This window comes from Thermobia domestica, chromosome 5 (genome assembly GCF_964235325.1).
Source record: "Thermobia domestica chromosome 5, izTheDome1.hap1.1, whole genome shotgun sequence".
Taxonomy (NCBI): Eukaryota; Metazoa; Arthropoda; class Insecta; order Zygentoma; family Lepismatidae; genus Thermobia; species Thermobia domestica.
In genome coordinates this window covers 76,163,998-76,189,422 of record NC_137458.1, presented here as the reverse complement: position 1 = coordinate 76,189,422, position 25,425 = coordinate 76,163,998, and positions in this window count along the sequence as shown.

Sequence of the window (25,425 nt, the reverse complement as noted above, 5' to 3'; positions counted from 1 at the left end):
AACTTTAAACATCAGTAACCGTCGAAATTATTTCACCAACTGATCACTTACTGAACATTTCAAACACGTCAAACCAGTGGCATAACATGAAGGTTAACCTCTACTCCGCAGTCCTTAGTTATGCGTCCGTACTTTCAAGGGCGGACCAAGGGCCGGGCGACTGCCCGGGACGCCAGAGAAAGAGGGGCACGAGAACGAGCCTCAAAAAGTAAATTTTATAATGTGCTTTCTACTGACGTTTTTGGTTTATATTCTTGTAAAGTAGTGGCAATTATATGATCTTTTTCCATTTCACTATGGAAGAAGAGAGTTTCATAGTACTAAGTGGGCTGTATCAAAAAATTGAGAGATGGCATGTAGAATAAAGAGTGCCGGGAATTAAGTATTGTTTGTTTGTTTGCTTGAGTATAGCGTTCCACGGTTATGCCTTAATGGGCAAGGGAGATGTGGATACTAATTATAGTGGAATCCGAACCACTTTTATCGTTCAACAGTAATCCACCGGAAATTGGACCCGGTACCACAGAAGGCAGGCGTGCTAGCCACTAGACCAGGGGGGTGGAGTAGCTATTGTTTATAGCGGGCCATATTATTTGTGAACTTTTCCTAGGTAATGGATTTCTTTTTGAAAATGGGTTTAAAACAGGGGCGTCATTTAGGGAGGGCAGGGAGGGGCATTTGCCCCCCGTGAGTTTGAGATGTATATAGATTTTATCATTAGAATAGTAGTAAATCAGTGAAAAACGCGAAATTTTACTTATATCAAGAGGTCTTGCCCCCCCAAAGCAAAATCTGAAATGACGCTCCTGGTTTAAACTATTAAAAACACTATGATAAAATGTAAAATATAGGCTACTACTAGGGGAAGGGCGCCAAAAAGTCACTTTGCCCGTGTGAAAATTTGGCCTGCTCCGCCCCTGCGTACTTTCTGTATATTTTTTGGCCTTGCAGCTCGTGCGGTCCCCACGCCACATTGTTGCGGGGGCGCTATTTACGCCTACCCTTCGAACGTAATTCAATAACTGTTTAAGAAATTCTACCATCAGCGTGAAAACGGGAATATATTTTTCTAATAGTCCCATAGAACTTTCACTCAGAATGCCAGATGCAATTTTTCAGAGTGGGCTCTGGCTAAGTAGAAGGAAGATCTGTTTCCAAAGTAAGTTCCTTTCAGAAAGTTTGCTATTTCTTTAACAGTGATGTAAATAAACATACTCATCGTTACTAGCTCGACACCAAACCATCCTGAACAAATCCCTCTAGAGCAATGATCGGCAAAATTATTCTGCCTAATTTTATAAGCGACTCAAGGGTGAAGCACTTGTTAACGAAAGCAATGTTGTGTATATACTGCCTTGTTTCTGACAAAATATAAAGTCTTTTGTAATCTTTAGACACTTTTCCTATTCTTTTTGTCACCCTTGGTTGTGTAGGGAAGCCTCGAACAAATAAAGAAGAGGTAATATTACAGTTAAGGGGCGCTATAAATATATTAGGTATTTCTTTTGTTACCTAACCATAACGGCCTAGGGTCGTCTTCAGTTGAATAAAAAATGCTACGTGATATTACATTCACGAAGGAGGAAAGGATGCTCTAAATATATTTCTTATTCATTTTGTCTGCCCTGCTTCTAAGAAATTATATACCTTCTGTTGGAGGATGCTAAAAAGAGAGGAGGGGAAATAAAACGTCGTGCCCCCTCATACATTTTAAATTTTGTGACGTGGTTGCTCAAATTATTACTAAAGAAAGCATTTTAAACTAAGATATCTAAAGTTACAACATTATGTAAGGGTAGCATATTCATTAATAATAATAATAATAATAATAATAATAATAATAATAATAATAATAATAATAATAATAATAATAATAATAATAATAATAATAATAATAATAATAATAAATATGAAAGTCTTTGGAGAGCCGAAATTATGTGAGACGAACAATGATATGTAGAGGTTTAAGATGGGTGGTCATAGAGGAGGAAAAACCAGGATTTTTCTCTCTCTGACTCTCTAACGTTAAGATTATGTGCTGAAGGTAAGAAGCATCATCATTCTACAATAGGTTGCTTATACGTAGAATATCTATTACTTGAGCTCCCCTCCTTCGGACAACTTTGCTTATGTAGTAAATTCAAAACAATTTCAATTTAAGACAAATATTTACAGAGAAAATTAAACTTTTAATAGGGAAATCTGTTATCAAAATATCCAAACACGTAGATAGAAGACTATGTAGTGAGAAACATTGTGAAACTATAAAATTCTCCAAATTAGAATTAACATTTACTGGAAAACATTCGTTATGCATCAGTGAGCACAGGGGAAATAATTACGAATCTGTTTGCAAACAAAAATTAGAGACACTAATGCAAATGCGACGATATTTTCTCTTTTTTTTTGGTATCGTCATGAGTTTTACACATATGTTACAATTTGATTCTTTCCCAAATAAAAAAAAATAAAATAACCTTAGTTATAAAAATGACAACAGCACCTCCACGGGATTCGAACCGTCTACCTTCGGTATACAAACTCGTTGCTTTACCTAACTGAGCTATTTGCTCTATTACGTAAGCTGAACCTGTTCTACAGTAAAGACGATTTTTCATTACGATTGGGCTAACAATTCGTCTTTTTCCATAGGTAATTTCCACTATTTGCACTATCTATACGTTAATACTTAGCATAGATTCATATATTTGGAGTTCGCTGATAATGCATATAATAAGACATACTACAAATATTTCGTTAAAATTTTCGTTTGTAGATCTAATCCACGCTTCTCTCAATGACATAGATGTCGCTGCTTCGTGTTGAACTGCAGAATTCCCTCGCGTTCTTGAAAATTTCCCACTTTAGCAGAGTTGGTAATTCTCGAGATTTCTGTCGATTTAATGTTTTTTGCTTCTAATTTCTTTATTTTAAGCTAATATCTAACACAAATATTAAAAACGGGTTTGTTATTAACCTGTCCTGCTGGGGAAACCTTCCGAAATTTCGAACATATAAAGAAAACGGAGATATTTTCAAAAAACTTCAAAATAAAGAGACGCGTCATTTATTTTGCTCATGGTAGTACATATCAGTGCTGAACGTCGCAGAGGCAAGCAACAGATTATTCATAATATACTGGATGATAAAGGTGTTTTATATGAAGGAACTAATATTATTCCATACTTTGTGCGCTATTTTGCTGATTTATATCGCAACCATGATGTTGCATCCAATAATAACGTTGTTTTCGATACCTTGAACCCTCTCCCAGTTGAACTCCAAGCAGAGCTTGATGCTCCCTTTACTGAAGCAGAAATTCAGCATGCCCTCCACCAGGCAAAAAAAGAATAAATCTAGTGGCATTGACTCCCTACCTTACGAATTTTATCAGACATTCCCAGGTTTTTTCATTCCTTTTTTTACTGAACTTTTTAACGCCTTTCGTTCTAATTTACAAGTCTGCAAAACATTTACACACAGTATTATAGTGATCATTCCTAAGCAGCCCAAGAGCACCCGCATCAACCAATTTAGACTTATCAGTCTCGCATGTTGTTATTATAAGCTTCTCGCAAAAGTTCTAGCAGCTCGGTTACGTAATACTTTAAGTTCCATTCTGTTACCGGAACAATTTGGTCACGATTAGCAGCATCCTGCATATCTGGCTTTATCGAATATTAGGGACACGATCGCTTATTTTGTAAGTTGTCCGAAATTAACTGCAGCGCTTTTGAGTACTGATTTTTCTCAGGCTTTCGTTAAACTAAGCCATCAGTACTTATTCACAGTTCTTGAGAAGTTTTATTTCGTGCCAGTATTTTTAAATATGGTTAAGACGTTATATACTCCCAGCGTACTGCCCAACTTAAACTGAACGGAGCCTTAACGCGGGTCTTTCCAATTAACCGGGGGCTTATTTAGGGCTGTGCCTTGTCCCCCATGCTTTACAGCATTGCCGTTTTGCCGGTTCTGCATAAGATCCGGAATGAAATGACGGGATTGTGTGTCCCTCCGGCTACTATTAAAGTTCAGAGTTTTATAGATGATATTTCGTCGGCGGCAATTCAAAACCTGCTATGTGCATTTTGCAGGAGAAGCGAAAAACAGTATCCTGGTTAGCTTTTTGGCTTTATAAAAGTGATGTTATAAGTAATATTTGATGCTGCACGTAACTGGTACCTTCTCAAGTTACTTGAAAAGGTATCAAGTTACGTGCAGCATCAAATATTACTTATAACATCACTTTTATAAAGCCAAAAAGCTAACCAGGATACTGTTTTTCCCTTCTCCTGCAAAATGCACACAGCAGGTTTTGAATTGCCGCCGACGATTTGCTTTTTCTTTCACTCCCAGCGCGATTTAGATACTATCCTTACTAATCTCTGGTATTTAGTGAACTGTCTGGTGCGGAAATACATCCCACGAAAACCAAATTACTTGTTTTGAATGATACGTCTTCTTGCCCTTTTGTCTCCCCCTTCCCTGTCGTTAACACTCATAAAATTCTCGGCATTACTTGGCATACCACTATAAAAGCATCTATTCAGGCAACATATGGAGTGGCTGTTCCTAAGGTCGTTAACTTGCTTTATAAACACAAAGCTCGCAATCTTACATTACATGAGCGAGCGACCTTCTTAAATATTTTTGCCTTCAGTCTATTGTACTATATAATGCATATTTTTCAGCTTTCTGTTTCAGACGCTAACACACTTAACACACATCTGTTTGCCTTTTTGTGGTATCAATCAACACTGCGAGTACATCATCGAACTGTGTGTACGACCAAGCAAGTAGGAGGGTTAGGTATTAAAGACGTGGCTCTTCAAGGCCGTTGTCTACTACTACAACGCACGTGTCAGCTATTAACTTCCTTTTCTGAGTCTTTCTCCGTGTGCCATATCATGCGTTCCCTTTTGCACGTGACTCTCAGTTCACCTGTTTCTATTCTAAACTGGTCCCAACCTTACCATTACCTGCGCACCGTCATTATAGACATTTCGTTTGCTCTTATCAGTCACACACCTATTGAAGATATGACTGTGAAGAAATTGTACACTTATTATGCAAATTATCTCTATACCCCCTTAAATGTGTTACTCGCCATCCCAGTTGTTCTTGGGCGCAAATTTGGCATAATATTAATTCCTCTTTTTTACCCTCTGGAATGAGAGAGTTTTGGTATAAGTTAGTGCATTATGTATTTCTTACTAACCATCGAGCATGGGAACTCGGTTTTCGACCAGATGCTCAATGTATCCGATGTGGACAAGCTGACACACTCATCCATTGCTTGCAAACATGTCCATCCATCCAGCATTTGTGGCGTCGGTATACACATATTATAGCACGAATACTTCGTGTTGATCAACGGATTATTAATAGTGAACCGTTTTTTCTTTTGCCTGATTTCAAATACTTCCCACATCCTAAACACAATATCATAGTGTGGTTAACTATTCACACAGCGGCTCTCCTACTTACCGAAAATGAGCTGGTGACACAAGCCATGTATATTTTAGACTACATTGCTCTTTAAAAACAATGCCTTCAGATCTACGCTTGCGTCATTTTGCACACTACCCGACTGCTGTTTACTAATTTATTTCTTTCGTGTGTGTGCTTGTGTGTATACTTCATATGATTGATTTTCAATTGTATTGTAGTGGTATCTTTTTTGTAATTTGTGATTACTCTTTTATTCTTATTATATATACATCTATGTAATGTAATTTCTAGTAATAAAACTGACTGTTAAAAAAAAGTGGTTAAGGTGCTCGACCAGTAATCTGAAGGTCCTCGGATCGGATCCACCGAGGGAAAGTATTTTTTTACTTTAGAATTTTTGGTGGAGATTGATTGTCAATGACACACGTTTTTTAATCTTCAGATATTTCAATATTCAGATGTTTGAATACTTGAACTATCAACTCTTTAGTAATAATAATAATAATAATAATAATAATAATAATAATAATAATAATAATAATAATAATAATAATAATAATAATAATAATAATCAACATCGTCTTGTAGAGGGTTAAAAGCTAGGAGCTTATTATTGCTTAGGTCATACCATTATAAGCATAATCGTAAAATTTGTTAAGAATATTTCAGTTTTGTTTAGTGTTTCCCACGAAAAGAAAAATTTATCATCTCGTTCTTCGAACAAAACAAACAAAATCGAGAGAAGAGTTATCATTTTACATTCGAGACGAGAAAAGCTTAACTCAAATCATTGTCTCACTTTGTAGATAATAATCGAGACAAGACGGAAAATATGGTAAAAAGTTTTCGTCTTATCTCTTTTCTCGATACAGTGTATGTCGATTCTTTAAGAAACAATTGCTCTGTAGCATATATCTTATACTCTATTTTGTTACTTTGTATTTCAGAGTTCACTGAATTATGGTCTGTGTAGGTATTTTTGTAGTAAAGCTAATAATAATTACTTCTGCACATCCTAAAATTTAGTTTATTATATATTTTACTGTCCAGTGATATTAGGTTATTTTTATTACAGTTATTTTTTTAAATGTACAGTAGAATGCTTTCTACATGAAACTTTAGTGGAACATATTCGTTTAAAATTTGGGTAGTTGTAGATGTGTGTCCTGGAGGTGCGGACCCCCTCCGCCAATTCCCGAATAATTTTAAGGCAACTTTAAAAATTTTCTTTTTCTTATTATTATTATTATTATTATTATTATTATTATTATTATTATTAATATTATTATTATTACATTCTTCTTCTTTTTCTTCTACCTGTTCTTCTTCTTCTTCTTCTTCTTCTTCTTCTTCTTCTTATTATTATTATTATTATTATTATTATTATTATTATTACTGACGTTTAGGGAATTTAATGGCTCACCCAGTTACATAAAAGGTTAAACTCTCTCTTCTTTGTTTTAGTCGTAGCCCGCTCAGCTCTGGAACTTCTGTCCCTGGACATATCCCAGCTCCTGCCCACTGGGCATTGTGCTAGACAAACGTCATATGAGTAGGGTTTCTCGGGGTTTCTTTTTTCCTCCATATTCTTTATTCCACTATTTCTTTCATTCTCATTATCGACGACTCCTTTAGCTTAGCCGGTATAACCATGGAACGTAAAACGTAAAACTTAAAAACATAATTTTGTAACAGCTCTTGTGACTCCTGTAGCTCTACTTTTAACATGAACTTTAATTGGAAACCTTTCATTTAACATGAAAATAGTAAGGATAATCTTAATGCAAGTAAAGATAAAAGTCAAAGTAAAATGAAATTGATCTCACAAAGGAAATCATTCCCGAAATTACACGCAACAAGAACATACGAGCTACGTACTAGACCATATTAATTTAACCAGATCATAGAAATTCTCAATGTATTAGACGACATGTCGTCGTTTCCAGGTCTATTGGACAAATACCATGACATGTGTCTGGCTGCTTCCAAGTCACGAAATTCTTAAGCAGTTAACAACCACTGGTTAATTATACCAAGCATAATACAAGATTTGTTTTTACCGCAACAGCTAAGAACAGACTTTAGTCAGATATTTTTTTTCTAAAAGTGTAATTGAATTCCCGACGGGAGCTCATGCGGTTCGGATCACACTTTAACCTGTAGGTCTACGCCTCATTTAGCCTCGCTACTGAACGGGACGCTAAACTGAAACGAAATAGTAAAACTAATAACTAATATTCTAGAGAGAGCTCTAGAAACCATCTTCTTCATATTATTTTATTTTTTTATAAAACAGGACAAGTATGTATGTATAATAAGAAGCGTACTGTAAAACCTTCAGATATATTCGGAAACCTTAAGAAAAGCATTAGATGTAAGGACATCCATAGAAAAGATGTTCCTATCAAGCAAGGTAGCAAAGTAGTTTTGGCATTATTGGACTTGATCATTTCTTACATCTGATAATAATATGTCGACGTTTCTTGTTCTCCCTGAAATATACACGAAAGAAATTTTTTTTACATAAATCTGGCGTGAAGTTGTCTCATAATTAGTTATGTTGAAATATAAGCAAATCGGGAGACAGCAGGAGGTTCAGTGAGCAGTCTCTCGATTCATCTTTAGTTCAGTCATTTTAGAAAAACATTATTATAACATTGGACCTCAAACCTGTGTTGAGTTATTTAACATTTCAAGTTCTTAACATATTTCACATTCTACCGAGAATCAAATTTAAGAGATATATTTCAAGATGAAATGTCCCTACTTATTCAAAAAACTTGTGTTTGAAGATAAAAGGAAACTATTTTTGCTAACTTCCAATAACTTGCAATTCATTGAAGTTTATTTTATTTTAAATCAATGATTAATGTATTTACAGAGTCGTTCATAATAATTATTACATTGTCTTCGATATTATCAAATATGTATTTTTTCCCTACTTAATTTATTTATGTAACGAAATATAATGTTTCGTCTTATTTTTAATTGTTTTTGTTTGTGTTTTGTTAACAAGTTACCGTCATGTGCATGACCGGTGATTTACAGAAGGTTTACTTTGCGGAGCCATGTGCACCATATATGACTCACAGGCATTGCGTTCTTGTTTTTGAAGCCGTTTGAATTACCGGTGATGCAACATAAGTTTTAATTGTGAAATACATTATCTTGCTCAGAAAGATGTTCGGCATCCTTGGTTTCCGGCGAGCTGGGATCAAACCAGGATCCCCAACTACAAAAGGTGAACTCTCTACCACTAAGCCACCGTGCCCCTTTTATATCTAAATGTACAAATAACTGTAATTGTATTTAAATGCTGAAATAAAGATGATAGCGACCTTCTTAAATATTTTTGCCTTCAGTCTATTGTACTATATAATGCATATTTTTCAGCTTTCTGTTTCAGACGCTAACACACTTAACACACATCTGTTTGCCTTTTTGTGGTATCAATCAACACTGCGAGTACATCATCGAACTGTGTGTACGACCAAGCAAGTAGGAGGGTTAGGTATTAAAGACGTGGCTCTTCAAGGCCGTTGTCTACTACTACAACGCACGTGTCAGCTATTAACTTCCTTTTCTGAGTCTTTCTCCGTGTGCCATATCATGCGTTCCCTTTTGCACGTGACTCTCAGTTCACCTGTTTCTATTCTAAACTGGTCCCAACCTTACCATTACCTGCGCACCGTCATTATAGACATTTCGTATGCTCTTATCAGTCACACACCTATTGAAGATATGACTGTGAAGAAATTGTACACTTATTATGCAAATTATCTCTATACCCCCTTAAATGTGTTACTCGCCATCCCAGTTGTTCTTGGGCGCAAATTTGGCATAATATTAATTCCTCTTTTTTACCCTCTGGAATGAGAGAGTTTTGGTATAGGTTAGTGCATTATGTATTTCTTACTAACCATCGAGCATGGGAACTCGGTTTTCGACCAGATGCTCAATGTATCCGATGTGGACAAGCTGACACACTCATCCATTGCTTGCAAACATGTCCATCCATCCAGCATTTGTGGCGTCGGTATACACATATTATAGCACGAATACTTCGTGTTGATCAACGGATTATTAATAGTGAACCGTTTTTTCTTTTGCCTGATTTCAAATACTTCCCACGTCCTAAACACAATATCATAGTGTGGTTAACTATTCACACAGCGGCTCTCCTACTTACCGAAAATGAGCTGGTGACACAAGCCATGTATATTTTAGACTACATTGCTCTTTAAAAACAATGCCTTCAGATCTACGCTTGCGTCATTTTGCACACTACCCGACTGCTGTTTACTAATTTATTTCTTTCGTGTGTGTGCTTGTGTGTATACTTCATATGATTGATTTTCAATTGTATTGTAGTGGTATCTTTTTTGTAATTTGTGATTACTCTTTTATTCTTATTATATATACATCTATGTAATGTAATTTCTAGTAATAAAACTGACTGTTAAAAAAAAGTGGTTAAAGTGCTCGACCAGTAATCTGAAGGTCCTCGGATCGGATCCACCGAGGGAAAGTATTTTTTTACTTTAGAATTTTTGGTGGAGATTGATTGTCAATGACACACGTTTTATAATCTTCAGATATTTCAATAGTCAGATGTTTGAATACTTGAACTATCAAATCTTTAGTAATAATAATAATAATAATAATAATAATAATAATAATAATAATAATAATAATAATAATAATAATAATAATAATAATAATAATCAACAACGTCTTGTAGAGGGTTAAAAGCTAGGAGCTTATTATTGCTTAGGTCATACCATTATAAGCATAATCGTAAAATTTGTTAAGAATATTTCAGTTTTGTTTAGTGTTTCCCACGAAAAGAAAAATTTATCATCTCGTTCTTCGAACAAAACAAACAAAATCGAGAGAAGAGTTATCATTTTACATTCGAGACGAGAAAAGCTTAACTCAAATCATTGTCTCACTTTGTAGATAATAATCGAGACAAGACGGAAAATATGGTAAAAAGTTTTCGTCTTATCTCTTTTCTCGATACAGTGTATGTCGATTCTTTAAGAAACAATTGCTCTGTAGCATATATCTTATACTCTATTTTGTTACTTTGTATTTCAGAGTTCACTGAATTATGGTCTGTGTAGGTATTTTTGTAGTAAAGCTAATAATAATTACTTCTGCACATCCTAAAATTTAGTTTATTATATACTTTACTGTCCAGTGATATTAGGTTATTTTTATTACAGTTATTTTTTTAAATGTACAGTAGAATGCTTTCTACATGAAACTTTAGTGGAACATATTCGTTTAAAATTTGGGTAGTTGTAGATGTGTGTCCTGGAGGTGCGGACCCCCTCAGCCAATTCCCGAATAACTTTAGGGCAACTTTAAAAATTTTCTTTTTCTTTTTCTTCTTCTTCTTCTTCTTCTTCTTCTTCTTCTTCTTCTTATTATTATTAATATTATAATTATTATATTCTTCTTCTTCTTCTACCTGTTCTTCTTCTTCTTCTTCTTCTTCTTATTATTATTATTATTATTATTATTATTATTATTATTATTACTGACGTTTAGGGAATTTAATGGCTCACCCAGTTACATAAAAGGTTAAACTCTCTCTTCTTTGTTTTAGTCGTAGCCCGCTCAGCTCTGGAACTTCTGTCCCTGGACATATCCCAGCTCCTGCCCACTGGGCATTGTGCTAGACAAACGTCATATGAGTAGGGTTTCTCGGGGTTTCTTTTTTCCTCCATATTCTTTATTCCACTATTTCTTTCATTCTCATTATCGACGACTCCTTTAGCTTAGCCGGTATAACCATGGAACGTAAAACGTAAAACTTAAAAACATAATTTTGTAACAGCTCTTGTGACTCCTGTAGCTCTACTTTTAACATGAACTTTAATTGGAAACCTTTCATTTAACATGAAAATAGTAAGGATAATCTTAATGCAAGTAAAGATAAAAGTCAAAGTAAAATGAAATTGATCTCACAAAGGAAATCATTCCCGAAATTACACGCAACAAGAACATACGAGCTACGTACTAGACCACATTAATTTAACCAGATCATAGAAATTCTCAATGTATTAGACGACATGTCGTCGTTTCCAGGTCTATTGGACAAATACCATGACATGTGTCTGGCTGCTTCCAAGTCACGAAATTCTTAAGCAGTTAACAACCACTGGTTAATTATACCAAGCATAATACAAGATTTGTTTTTACCGCAACAGCTAAGAACAGACTTTAGTCAGATATTTTTTTTCTAAAAGTGTAATTGAATTCCCGACGGGAGCTCATGCGGTTCGGATCACACTTTAACCTGTAGGTCTACGCCTCATTTAGCCTCGCTACTGAACGGGACGCTAAACTGAAACGAAATAGTAAAACTAATAACTAATATTCTAGAGAGAGCTCTAGAAACCATCTTCTTCATATTATTTTATTTTTTATAAAACAGGACAAGTATGTATGTATAATAAGAAGCGTACTGTAAAACCTTCAGATATATTCGGAAACCTTAAGAAAAGCATTTGATGTAAGGACATCCATAGAAAAGATGTTCCTATCAAGCAAGATAGCAAAGTAGTTTTGGCATTATTGGACTTGATCATTTCTTACATCTGATAATAATATGTCGACGTTTCTTGTTCTCCCTGAAATATACACGAAAGAAAAATATTTTTTTACATAAATCTGGCGTGAAGTTGTCTCATAATTAGTTATGTTGAAATATAAGCAAATCGGGAGACAGCAGGAGGTTCAGTGAGCAGTCTCTCGATTCATCTTTAGTTCAGTCATTTTAGAAAAACATTATTATAACATTGGACCTCAAACCTGTGTTGAGTTATTTAACATTTCAAGTTCTTAACATATTTCACATTCTACCGAGAATCAAATTTAAGAGATATATTTCAAGATGAAATGTCCCTACTTATTCAAAAAACTTGTGTTTGAAGATAAAAGGAAACTATTTTTGCTAACTTCCAATAACTTGCAATTCATTGAAGTTTATTTTATTTTAAATCAATGATTAATGTATTTACAGAGTCGTTCATAATAATTATTACATTGTCTTCGATATTATCAAATATGTATTTTTTCCCTACTTAATTTATTTATGTAACGAAATATAATGTTTCGTCTTATTTTTAATTGTTTTTGTTTGTGTTTTGTTAACAAGTTACCGTCATGTGCATGACCGGTGATTTACAGAAGGTTTACTTTGCGGAGCCATGTGCACCATATATGACTCACAGGCATTGCGTTCTTGTTTTTGAAGCCGTTTGAATTACCGGTGATGCAACATAAGTTTTAATTGTGAAATACATTATCTTGCTCAGAAAGATGTTCGGCATCCTTGGTTTCCGGCGAGCTGGGATCAAACCAGGATCCCCAACTACAAAAGGTGAACTCTCTACCACTAAGCCACCGTGCCCCTTTTATATCTAAATGTACAAATAACTGTAATTGTATTTAAATGCTGAAATAAAGATGATAGCGACCTTCTTAAATATTTTTGCCTTCAGTCTATTGTACTATATAATGCATATTTTTCAGCTTTCTGTTTCAGACGCTAACACACTTAACACACATCTGTTTGCCTTTTTGTGGTATCAATCAACACTGCGAGTACATCATCGAACTGTGTGTACGACCAAGCAAGTAGGAGGGTTAGGTATTAAAGACGTGGCTCTTCAAGGCCGTTGTCTACTACTACAACGCACGTGTCAGCTATTAACTTCCTTTTCTGAGTCTTTCTCCGTGTGCCATATCATGCGTTCCCTTTTGCACGTGACTCTCAGTTCACCTGTTTCTATTCTAAACTGGTCCCAACCTTACCATTACCTGCGCACCGTCATTATAGACATTTCGTATGCTCTTATCAGTCACACACCTATTGAAGATATGACTGTGAAGAAATTGTACACTTATTATGCAAATTATCTCTATACCCCCTTAAATGTGTTACTCGCCATCCCAGTTGTTCTTGGGCGCAAATTTGGCATAATATTAATTCCTCTTTTTTACCCTCTGGAATGAGAGAGTTTTGGTATAGGTTAGTGCATTATGTATTTCTTACTAACCATCGAGCATGGGAACTCGGTTTTCGACCAGATGCTCAATGTATCCGATGTGGACAAGCTGACACACTCATCCATTGCTTGCAAACATGTCCATCCATCCAGCATTTGTGGCGTCGGTATACACATATTATAGCACGAATACTTCGTGTTGATCAACGGATTATTAATAGTGAACCGTTTTTTCTTTTGCCTGATTTCAAATACTTCCCACGTCCTAAACACAATATCATAGTGTGGTTAACTATTCACACAGCGGCTCTCCTACTTACCGAAAATGAGCTGGTGACACAAGCCATGTATATTTTAGACTACATTGCTCTTTAAAAACAATGCCTTCAGATCTACGCTTGCGTCATTTTGCACACTACCCGACTGCTGTTTACTAATTTATTTCTTTCGTGTGTGTGCTTGTGTGTATACTTCATATGATTGATTTTCAATTGTATTGTAGTGGTATCTTTTTTGTAATTTGTGATTACTCTTTTATTCTTATTATATATACATCTATGTAATGTAATTTCTAGTAATAAAACTGACTGTTAACAAAAAGTGGTTAAAGTGCTCGACCAGTAATCTGAAGGTCCTCGGATCGGATCCAAAGAGGGAAAGTATTTTTTTACTTTAGAATTTTTGGTGGAGATTGATTGTCAATGACACACGTATTATAATCTTCAGATATTTCAATAGTCAGATGTTTGAATACTTGAACTATCAAATCTTTAGTAATAATAATAATAATAATAATAATAATAATAATAATAATAATAATAATAATAATAATAATAATCAACATCGTCTTGTAGAGGGTTAAAAGCTAGGAGCTTATTATTGCTTAGGTCATACCATTATAAGCATAATCGTAAAATTTGTTAAGAATATTTCAGTTTTGTTTAGTGTTTCCCACGAAAAGAAAAATTTATCATCTCGTTCTTCGAACAAAACAAACAAAATCGAGAGAAGAGTTATCATTTTACATTCGAGACGAGAAAAGCTTAACTCAAATCATTGTCTCACTTTGTAGATAATAATCGAGACAAGACGGAAAATATGGTAAAAAGTTTTCGTCTTATCTCTTTTCTCGATACAGTGTATGTCGATTCTTTAAGAAACAATTGCTCTGTAGCATATATCTTATACTCTATTTTGTTACTTTGTATTTCAGAGTTCACTGAATTAAGGTCTGTGTAGGTATTTTTGTAGTAAAGCTAATAATAATTACTTCTGCACATCCTAAAATTTAGTTTATTATATACTTTACTGTCCAGTGATATTAGGTTATTTTTATTACAGTTATTTTTTTAAATGTACAGTAGAATGCTTTCTACATGAAACTTTAGTGGAACATATTCGTTTAAAATTTGGGTAGTTGTAGATGTGTGTCCTGGAGGTGCGGACCCCCTCAGCCAATTCCCGAATAATTTTAGGGCAACTTTAAAAATTTTCTTTTTCTTTTTCTTCTTCTTCTTCTTCTTCTTCTTATTATTATTATTATTAATAATATTATAATTATTATATTCTTCTTCTTCTTCTACCTGTTCTTCTTCTTCTTCTTCTTCTTATTATTATTATTATTATTATTATTATTATTACTGACGTTTAGGGAATTTAATGGCTCACCCAGTTACATAAAAGGTTAAACTCTCTCTTCTTTGTTTTAGTCGTAGCCCGCTCAGCTCTGGAACTTCTGTCCCTGGACATATCCCAGCTCCTGCCCACTGGGCATTGTGCTAGACAAACGTCATATGAGTAGGGTTTCTCGGGGTTTCTTTTTTCCTCCATATTCTTTATTCCACTATTTCTTTCATTCTCATTATCGACGACTCCTTTAGCTTAGCCGGTATAACCATGGAACGTAAAACGTAAAACTTAAAAACATAATTTTGTAACAGCTCTTGTGACTCCTGTAGCTCTACTTTTAACATGAACTTTAATTGGAAACCTTTCATTTAACATGAAAATAGTAAGGATAACCTTAATGCAAGTAAAGATAAAAGTCAAAGTAAAATGAAATTGATCTCACAAAGGAAATCATTCCCGAAATTACACGCAACAAGAACATACGAGCTACGTACTAGACCACATTAATTTAACCAGATCATAGAAATTCTCAATGTATTAGACGACATGTCGTCGTTTCCAGGTCTATTGGACAAATACCATGACATGTGTCTGGCTGCTTCCAAGTCACGAAATTCTTAAGCAGTTAACAACCACTGGTTAATTATACCAAGCATAATACAAGATTTGTTTTTACCGCAACAGCTAAGAACAGACTTTAGTCAGATATTTTTTTTCTAAAAGTGTAATTGAATTCCCGACGGGAGCTCATGCGGTTCGGATCACACTTTAACCTGTAGGTTTACGCCTCATTTAGCCTCGCTACTGAACGGGACGCTAAACTGAAACGAAATAGTAAAACTAATAACTAATATTCTAGAGAGAGCTCTAGAAACCATCTTCTTCATATTATTTTATTTTTTATAAAACAGGACAAGTATGTATGTATAATAAGAAGCGTACTGTAAAACCTTCAGATATATTCGGAAACCTTAAGAAAAGCATTTGATGTAAGGACATCCATAGAAAAGATGTTCCTATCAAGCAAGATAGCAAAGTAGTTTTGGCATTATTGGACTTGATCATTTCTTACATCTGATAATAATATGTCGACGTTTCTTGTTCTCCCTGAAATATACACGAAAGAAAAATATTTTTTTACATATATCTGGCGTGAAGTTGTCTCATAATTAGTTATGTTGAAATATAAGCAAATCGGGAGACAGCAGGAGGTTCAGTGAGCAGTCTCTCGATTCATCTTTAGTTCAGTCATTTTAGAAAAACATTATTATAACATTGGACCTCAAACCTGTGTTGAGTTATTTAACATTTCAAGTTCTTAACATATTTCACATTCTACCGAGAATCAAATTTAAGAGATATATTTCAAGATGAAATGTCCCTACTTATTCAAAAAACTTGTGTTTGAAGATAAAAGGAAACTATTTTTGCTAACTTCCAATAACTTGCAATTCATTGAAGTTTATTTTATTTTAAATCAATGATTAATGTATTTACAGAGTCGTTCATAATAATTATTACATTGTCTTCGATATTATCAAATATGTATTTTTTCCCTACTTAATTTATTTATGTAACGAAATATAATGTTTCGTCTTATTTTTAATTGTTTTTGTTTGTGTTTTGTTAACAAGTTACCGTCATGTGCATGACCGGTGATTTACAGAAGGTTTACTTTGCGGAGCCATGTGCACCATATATGACTCACAGGCATTGCGTTCTTGTTTTTGAAGCCGTTTGAATTACCGGTGATGCAACATAAGTTTTAATTGTGAAATACAATATCTTGCTCAGAAAGATGTTCGGCATCCTTGGTTTCCGGCGAGCTGGGATCAAACCAGGATCCCCAACTACAAAAGGTGAACTCTCTACCACTAAGCCACCGTGCCCCTTTTATATCTAAATGTACAAATAACTGTAATTGTATTTAAATGCTGAAATAAAGATGATAGCGACCTTCTTAAATATTTTTGCCTTCAGTCTATTGTACTATATAATGCATATTTTTCAGCTTTCTGTTTCAGACGCTAACACACTTAACACACATCTGTTTGCCTTTTTGTGGTATCAATCAACACTGCGAGTACATCATCGAACTGTGTGTACGACCAAGCAAGTAGGAGGGTTAGGTATTAAAGACGTGGCTCTTCAAGGCCGTTGTCTACTACTACAACGCACGTGTCAGCTATTAACTTCCTTTTCTGGTCTTTCTCCGTGTGCCATATCATGCGTTCCCTTTTGCACGTGACTCTCAGTTCACCTGTTTCTATTCTAAACTGGTCCCAACCTTACCATTACCTGCGCACCGTCATTATAGACATTTCGTATGCTCTTATCAGTCACACACCTATTGAAGATATGACTGTGAAGAAATTGTACACTTATTATGCAAATTATCTCTATACCCCCTTAAATGTGTTACTCGCCATCCCAGTTGTTCTTGGGCGCAAATTTGGCATAATATTAATTCCTCTTTTTTACCCTCTGGAATGAGAGAGTTTTGGTATAGGTTAGTGCATTATGTATTTCTTACTAACCATCGAGCATGGGAACTCGGTTTTCGACCAGATGCTCAATGTATCCGATGTGGACAAGCTGACACACTCATCCATTGCTTGCAAACATGTCCATCCATCCAGCATTTGTGGCGTCGGTATACACATATTATAGCACGAATACTTCGTGTTGATCAACGGATTATTAATAGTGAACCGTTTTTTCTTTTGCCTGATTTCAAATACTTCCCACGTCCTAAACACAATATCATAGTGTGGTTAACTATTCACACAGCGGCTCTCCTACTTACCGAAAATGAGCTGGTGACACAAGCCATGTATATTTTAGACTACATTGCTCTTTAAAAACAATGCCTTCAGATCTACGCTTGCGTCATTTTGCACACTACCCGACTGCTGTTTACTAATTTATTTCTTTCGTGTGTGTGCTTGTGTGTATACTTCATATGATTGATTTTCAATTGTATTGTAGTGGTATCTTTTTTGTAATTTGTGATTACTCTTTTATTCTTATTATATATACATCTATGTAATGTAATTTCTAGTAATAAAACTGACAGTTAAAAAAAAGTGGTTAAGGTGCTCGACCAGTAATCTGAAGGTCCTCGGATCGGATCCACCGAGGGAAAGTATTTTTTTACTTTAGAATTTTTGGTGGAGATTGATTGTCAATGACACACGTTTTATAATCTTCAGATATTTCAATATTCAGATGTTTGAATACTTGAACTATCAACCCTTTAGAAATAATAATAATAATAATAATAATAATAATAATAATAATAATAATAATAATAATAATAATAATCAACATCGTCTTGTAGAGGGTTAAAAGCTAGGAGCTTATTATTGCTTAGGTCATACCATTATAAGCATAATCGTAAAATTTGTTAAGAATATTTCAGTTTTGTTTAGTGTTTCCCACGAAAAGAAAAATTTATCATCTCGTTCTTCGAACAAAACAAACAAAATCGAGAGAAGAGTTATCATTTTACATTCGAGACGAGAAAAGCTTAACTCAAATCATTGTCTCACTTTGTAGATAATAATCGAGACAAGACGGAAAATATGGTAAAAAGTTTTCGTCTTATCTCTTTTCTCTATACAGTGTATGTCGATTCTTTAAGAAACAATTGCTCTGTAGCATATATCTTATACTCTATTTTGTTACTTTGTATTTCAGAGTTCACTGAATTAAGGTCTGTGTAGGTATTTTTGTAGTAAAGCTAATAATAATTACTTCTGCACATCCTAAAATTTAGTTTATTATATACTTTACTGTCCAGTGATATTAGGTTATTTTTATTACAGTTATTTTTTTAAATGTACAGTAGAATGCTTTCTACATGAAACTTTAGTGGAACATATTCGTTTAAAATTTGGGTAGTTGTAGATGTGTGTCCTGGAGGTGCGGACCCCCTCAGCCAATTCCCGAATAATTTTAGGGCAACTTTAAAAATTTTCTTTTTCTTTTTCTTCTTCTTCTTCTTCTTCTTCTTCTTATTATTATTATTATTATTATTATTATTAATATTATAATTATTATATTCTTCTTCTTCTTCTACCTGTTCTTCTTCTTCTTCTTCTTCTTCTTCTTATTATTATTATTATTATTATTATTATTATTACTGACGTTTAGGGAATTTAATGGCTCACCCAGTTACATAAAAGGTTAAACTCTCTCTTCTTTGTTTTAGTCGTAGCCCGCTCAGCTCTGGAACTTCTGTCCCTGGACATATCCCAGCTCCTGCCCACTGGGCATTGTGCTAGACAAACGTCATATGAGTAGGGTTTCTCGGGGTTTCTTTTTTCCTCCATATTCTTTATTCCACTATTTCTTTCATTCTCATTATCGACGACTCCTTTAGCTTAGCCGGTATAACCATGGAACGTAAAACGTAAAACTTAAAAACATAATTTTGTAACAGCTCTTGTGACTCCTGTAGCTCTACTTTTAACATGAACTTTAATTGGAAACCTTTCATTTAACATGAAAATAGTAAGGATAATCTTAATGCAAGTAAAGATAAAAGTCAAAGTAAAATGAAATTGATCTCACAAAGGAAATCATTCCCGAAATTACACGCAACAAGAACATACGAGCTACGTACTAGACCACATTAATTTAACCAGATCATAGAAATTCTCAATGTATTAGACGACATGTCGTCGTTTCCAGGTCTATTGGACAAATACCATGACATGTGTCTGGCTGCTTCCAAGTCACGAAATTCTTAAGCAGTTAACAACCACTGGTTAATTATACCAAGCATAATACAAGATTTGTTTTTACCGCAACAGCTAAGAACAGACTTTAGTCAGATATTTTTTTTCTAAAAGTGTAATTGAATTCCCGACGGGAGCTCATGCGGTTCGGATCACACTTTAACCTGTAGGTCTACGCCTCATTTAGCCTCGCTACTGAACGGGACGCTAAACTGAAACGAAATAGTAAAACTAATAACTAATATTCTAGAGAGAGCTCTAGAAACCATCTTCTTCATATTATTTTATTTTTTATAAAACAGGACAAGTATGTATGTATAATAAGAAGCGTACTGTAAAACCTTCAGATATATTCGGAAACCTTAAGAAAAGCATTAGATGTAAGGACATCCATAGAAAAGATGTTCCTATCAAGCAAGGTAGCAAAGTAGTTTTGGCATTATTGGACTTGATCATTTCTTACATCTGATAATAATATGTCGACGTTTCTTGTTCTCCCTGAAATATACACGAAAGAAATTTTTTTTACATAAATCTGGCGTGAAGTTGTCTCATAATTAGTTATGTTGAAATATAAGCAAATCGGGAGACAGCAGGAGGTTCAGTGAGCAGTCTCTCGATTCATCTTTAGTTCAGTCATTTTAGAAAAACATTATTATAACATTGGACCTCAAACCTGTGTTGAGTTATTTAACATTTCAAGTTCTTAACATATTTCACATTCTACCGAGAATCAAATTTAAGAGATATATTTCAAGATGAAATGTCCCTACTTATTCAAAAAACTTGTGTTTGAAGATAAAAGGAAACTATTTTTGCTAACTTCCAATAACTTGCAATTCATTGAAGTTTATTTTATTTTAAATCAATGATTAATGTATTTACAGAGTCGTTCATAATAATTATTACATTGTCTTCGATATTATCAAATATGTATTTTTTCCCTACTTAATTTATTTATGTAACGAAATATAATGTTTCGTCTTATTTTTAATTGTTTTTGTTTGTGTTTTGTTAACAAGTTACCGTCATGTGCATGACCGGTGATTTACAGAAGGTTTACTTTGCGGAGCCATGTGCACCATATATGACTCACAGGCATTGCGTTCTTGTTTTTGAAGCCGTTTGAATTACCGGTGATGCAACATAAGTTTTAATTGTGAAATACATTATCTTGCTCAGAAAGATGTTCGGCATCCTTGGTTTCCGGCGAGCTGGGATCAAACCAGGATCCCCAACTACAAAAGGTGAACTCTCTACCACTAAGCCACCGTGCCCCTTTTATATCTAAATGTACAAATAACTGTAATTGTATTTAAATGCTGAAATAAAGATGATAGCGACCTTCTTAAATATTTTTGCCTTCAGTCTATTGTACTATATAATGCATATTTTTCAGCTTTCTGTTTCAGACGCTAACACACTTAACACACATCTGTTTGCCTTTTTGTGGTATCAATCAACACTGCGAGTACATCATCGAACTGTGTGTACGACCAAGCAAGTAGGAGGGTTAGGTATTAAAGACGTGGCTCTTCAAGGCCGTTGTCTACTACTACAACGCACGTGTCAGCTATTAACTTCCTTTTCTGAGTCTTTCTCCGTGTGCCATATCATGCGTTCCCTTTTGCACGTGACTCTCAGTTCACCTGTTTCTATTCTAAACTGGTCCCAACCTTACCATTACCTGCGCACCGTCATTATAGACATTTCGTATGCTCTTATCAGTCACACACCTATTGAAGATATGACTGTGAAGAAATTGTACACTTATTATGCAAATTATCTCTATACCCCCTTAAATGTGTTACTCGCCATCCCAGTTGTTCTTGGGCGCAAATTTGGCATAATATTAATTCCTCTTTTTTACCCTCTGGAATGAGAGAGTTTTGGTATAGGTTAGTGCATTATGTATTTCTTACTAACCATCGAGCATGGGAACTCGGTTTTCGACCAGATGCTCAATGTATCCGATGTGGACAAGCTGACACACTCATCCATTGCTTGCAAACATGTCCATCCATCCAGCATTTGTGGCGTCGGTATACACATATTATAGCACGAATACTTCGTGTTGATCAACGGATTATTAATAGTGAACCGTTTTTTCTTTTGCCTGATTTCAAATACTTCCCACGTCCTAAACACAATATCATAGTGTGGTTAACTATTCACACAGCGGCTCTCCTACTTACCGAAAATGAGCTGGTGACACAAGCCATGTATATTTTAGACTACATTGCTCTTTAAAAACAATGCCTTCAGATCTACGCTTGCGTCATTTTGCACACTACCCGACTGCTGTTTACTAATTTATTTCTTTCGTGTGTGTGCTTGTGTGTATACTTCATATGATTGATTTTCAATTGTATTGTAGTGGTATCTTTTTTGTAATTTGTGATTACTCTTTTATTCTTATTATATATACATCTATGTAATGTAATTTCTAGTAATAAAACTGACTGTTAAAAAAAAGTGGTTAAAGTGCTCGACCAGTAATCTGAAGGTCCTCGGATCGGATCCACCGAGGGAAAGTATTTTTTTACTTTAGAATTTTTGGTGGAGATTGATTGTCAATGACACACGTTTTATAATCTTCAGATATTTCAATAGTCAGATGTTTGAATACTTGAACTATCAAATCTTTAGTAATAATAATAATAATAATAATAATAATAATAATAATAATAATAATAATAATAATAATAATAATAATAATAATAATAATAATAATAATAATAATAATAATAATAATCAACAACGTCTTGTAGAGGGTTAAAAGCTAGGAGCTTATTATTGCTTAGGTCATACCATTATAAGCATAATCGTAAAATTTGTTAAGAATATTTCAGTTTTGTTTAGTGTTTCCCACGAAAAGAAAAATTTATCATCTCGTTCTTCGAACAAAACAAACAAAATCGAGAGAAGAGTTATCATTTTACATTCGAGACGAGAAAAGCTTAACTCAAATCATTGTCTCACTTTGTAGATAATAATCGAGACAAGACGGAAAATATGGTAAAAAGTTTTCGTCTTATCTCTTTTCTCGATACAGTGTATGTCGATTCTTTAAGAAACAATTGCTCTGTAGCATATATCTTATACTCTATTTTGTTACTTTGTATTTCAGAGTTCACTGAATTATGGTCTGTGTAGGTATTTTTGTAGTAAAGCTAATAATAATTACTTCTGCACATCCTAAAATTTAGTTTATTATATACTTTACTGTCCAGTGATATTAGGTTATTTTTATTACAGTTATTTTTTTAAATGTACAGTAGAATGCTTTCTACATGAAACTTTAGTGGAACATATTCGTTTAAAATTTGGGTAGTTGTAGATGTGTGTCCTGGAGGTGCGGACCCCCTCAGCCAATTCCCGAATAACTTTAGGGCAACTTTAAAAATTTTCTTTTTCTTTTTCTTCTTCTTCTTCTTCTTCTTCTTATTATTATTATTATTATTATTATTATTAATATTATAATTATTATATTCTTCTTCTTCTTCTACCTGTTCTTCTTCTTCTTCTTCTTCTTCTTCTTCTTATTATTATTATTATTATTATTATTATTACTGACGTTTAGGGAATTTAATGGCTCACCCAGTTACATAAAAGGTTAAACTCTCTCTTCTTTGTTTTAGTCGTAGCCCGCTCAGCTCTGGAACTTCTGTCCCTGGACATATCCCAGCTCCTGCCCACTGGGCATTGTGCTAGACAAACGTCATATGAGTAGGGTTTCTCGGGGTTTCTTTTTTCCTCCATATTCTTTATTCCACTATTTCTTTCATTCTCATTATCGACGACTCCTTTAGCTTAGCCGGTATAACCATGGAACGTAAAACGTAAAACTTAAAAACATAATTTTGTAACAGCTCTTGTGACTCCTGTAGCTCTACTTTTAACATGAACTTTAATTGGAAACCTTTCATTTAACATGAAAATAGTAAGGATAATCTTAATGCAAGTAAAGATAAAAGTCAAAGTAAAATGAAATTGATCTCACAAAGGAAATCATTCCCGAAATTACACGCAACAAGAACATACGAGCTACGTACTAGACCACATTAATTTAACCAGATCATAGAAATTCTCAATGTATTAGACGACATGTCGTCGTTTCCAGGTCTATTGGACAAATACCATGACATGTGTCTGGCTGCTTCCAAGTCACGAAATTCTTAAGCAGTTAACAACCACTGGTTAATTATACCAAGCATAATACAAGATTTGTTTTTACCGCAACAGCTAAGAACAGACTTTAGTCAGATATTTTTTTTCTAAAAGTGTAATTGAATTCCCGACGGGAGCTCATGCGGTTCGGATCACACTTTAACCTGTAGGTCTACGCCTCATTTAGCCTCGCTACTGAACGGGACGCTAAACTGAAACGAAATAGTAAAACTAATAACTAATATTCTAGAGAGAGCTCTAGAAACCATCTTCTTCATATTATTTTATTTTTTATAAAACAGGACAAGTATGTATGTATAATAAGAAGCGTACTGTAAAACCTTCAGATATATTCGGAAACCTTAAGAAAAGCATTTGATGTAAGGACATCCATAGAAAAGATGTTCCTATCAAGCAAGATAGCAAAGTAGTTTTGGCATTATTGGACTTGATCATTTCTTACATCTGATAATAATATGTCGACGTTTCTTGTTCTCCCTGAAATATACACGAAAGAAAAATATTTTTTTACATATATCTGGCGTGAAGTTGTCTCATAATTAGTTATGTTGAAATATAAGCAAATCGGGAGACAGCAGGAGGTTCAGTGAGCAGTCTCTCGATTCATCTTTAGTTCAGTCATTTTAGAAAAACATTATTATAACATTGGACCTCAAACCTGTGTTGAGTTATTTAACATTTCAAGTTCTTAACATATTTCACATTCTACCGAGAATCAAATTTAAGAGATATATTTCAAGATGAAATGTCCCTACTTATTCAAAAAACTTGTGTTTGAAGATAAAAGGAAACTATTTTTGCTAACTTCCAATAACTTGCAATTCATTGAAGTTTATTTTATTTTAAATCAATGATTAATGTATTTACAGAGTCGTTCATAATAATTATTACATTGTCTTCGATATTATCAAATATGTATTTTTTCCCTACTTAATTTATTTATGTAACGAAATATAATGTTTCGTCTTATTTTTAATTGTTTTTGTTTGTGTTTTGTTAACAAGTTACCGTCATGTGCATGACCGGTGATTTACAGAAGGTTTACTTTGCGGAGCCATGTGCACCATATATGACTCACAGGCATTGCGTTCTTGTTTTTGAAGCCGTTTGAATTACCGGTGATGCAACATAAGTTTTAATTGTGAAATACATTATCTTGCTCAGAAAGATGTTCGGCATCCTTGGTTTCCGGCGAGCTGGGATCAAACCAGGATCCCCAACTACAAAAGGTGAACTCTCTACCACTAAGCCACCGTGCCCCTTTTATATCTAAATGTACAAATAACTGTAATTGTATTTAAATGCTGAAATAAAGATGATAGCGACCTTCTTAAATATTTTTGCCTTCAGTCTATTGTACTATATAATGCATATTTTTCAGCTTTCTGTTT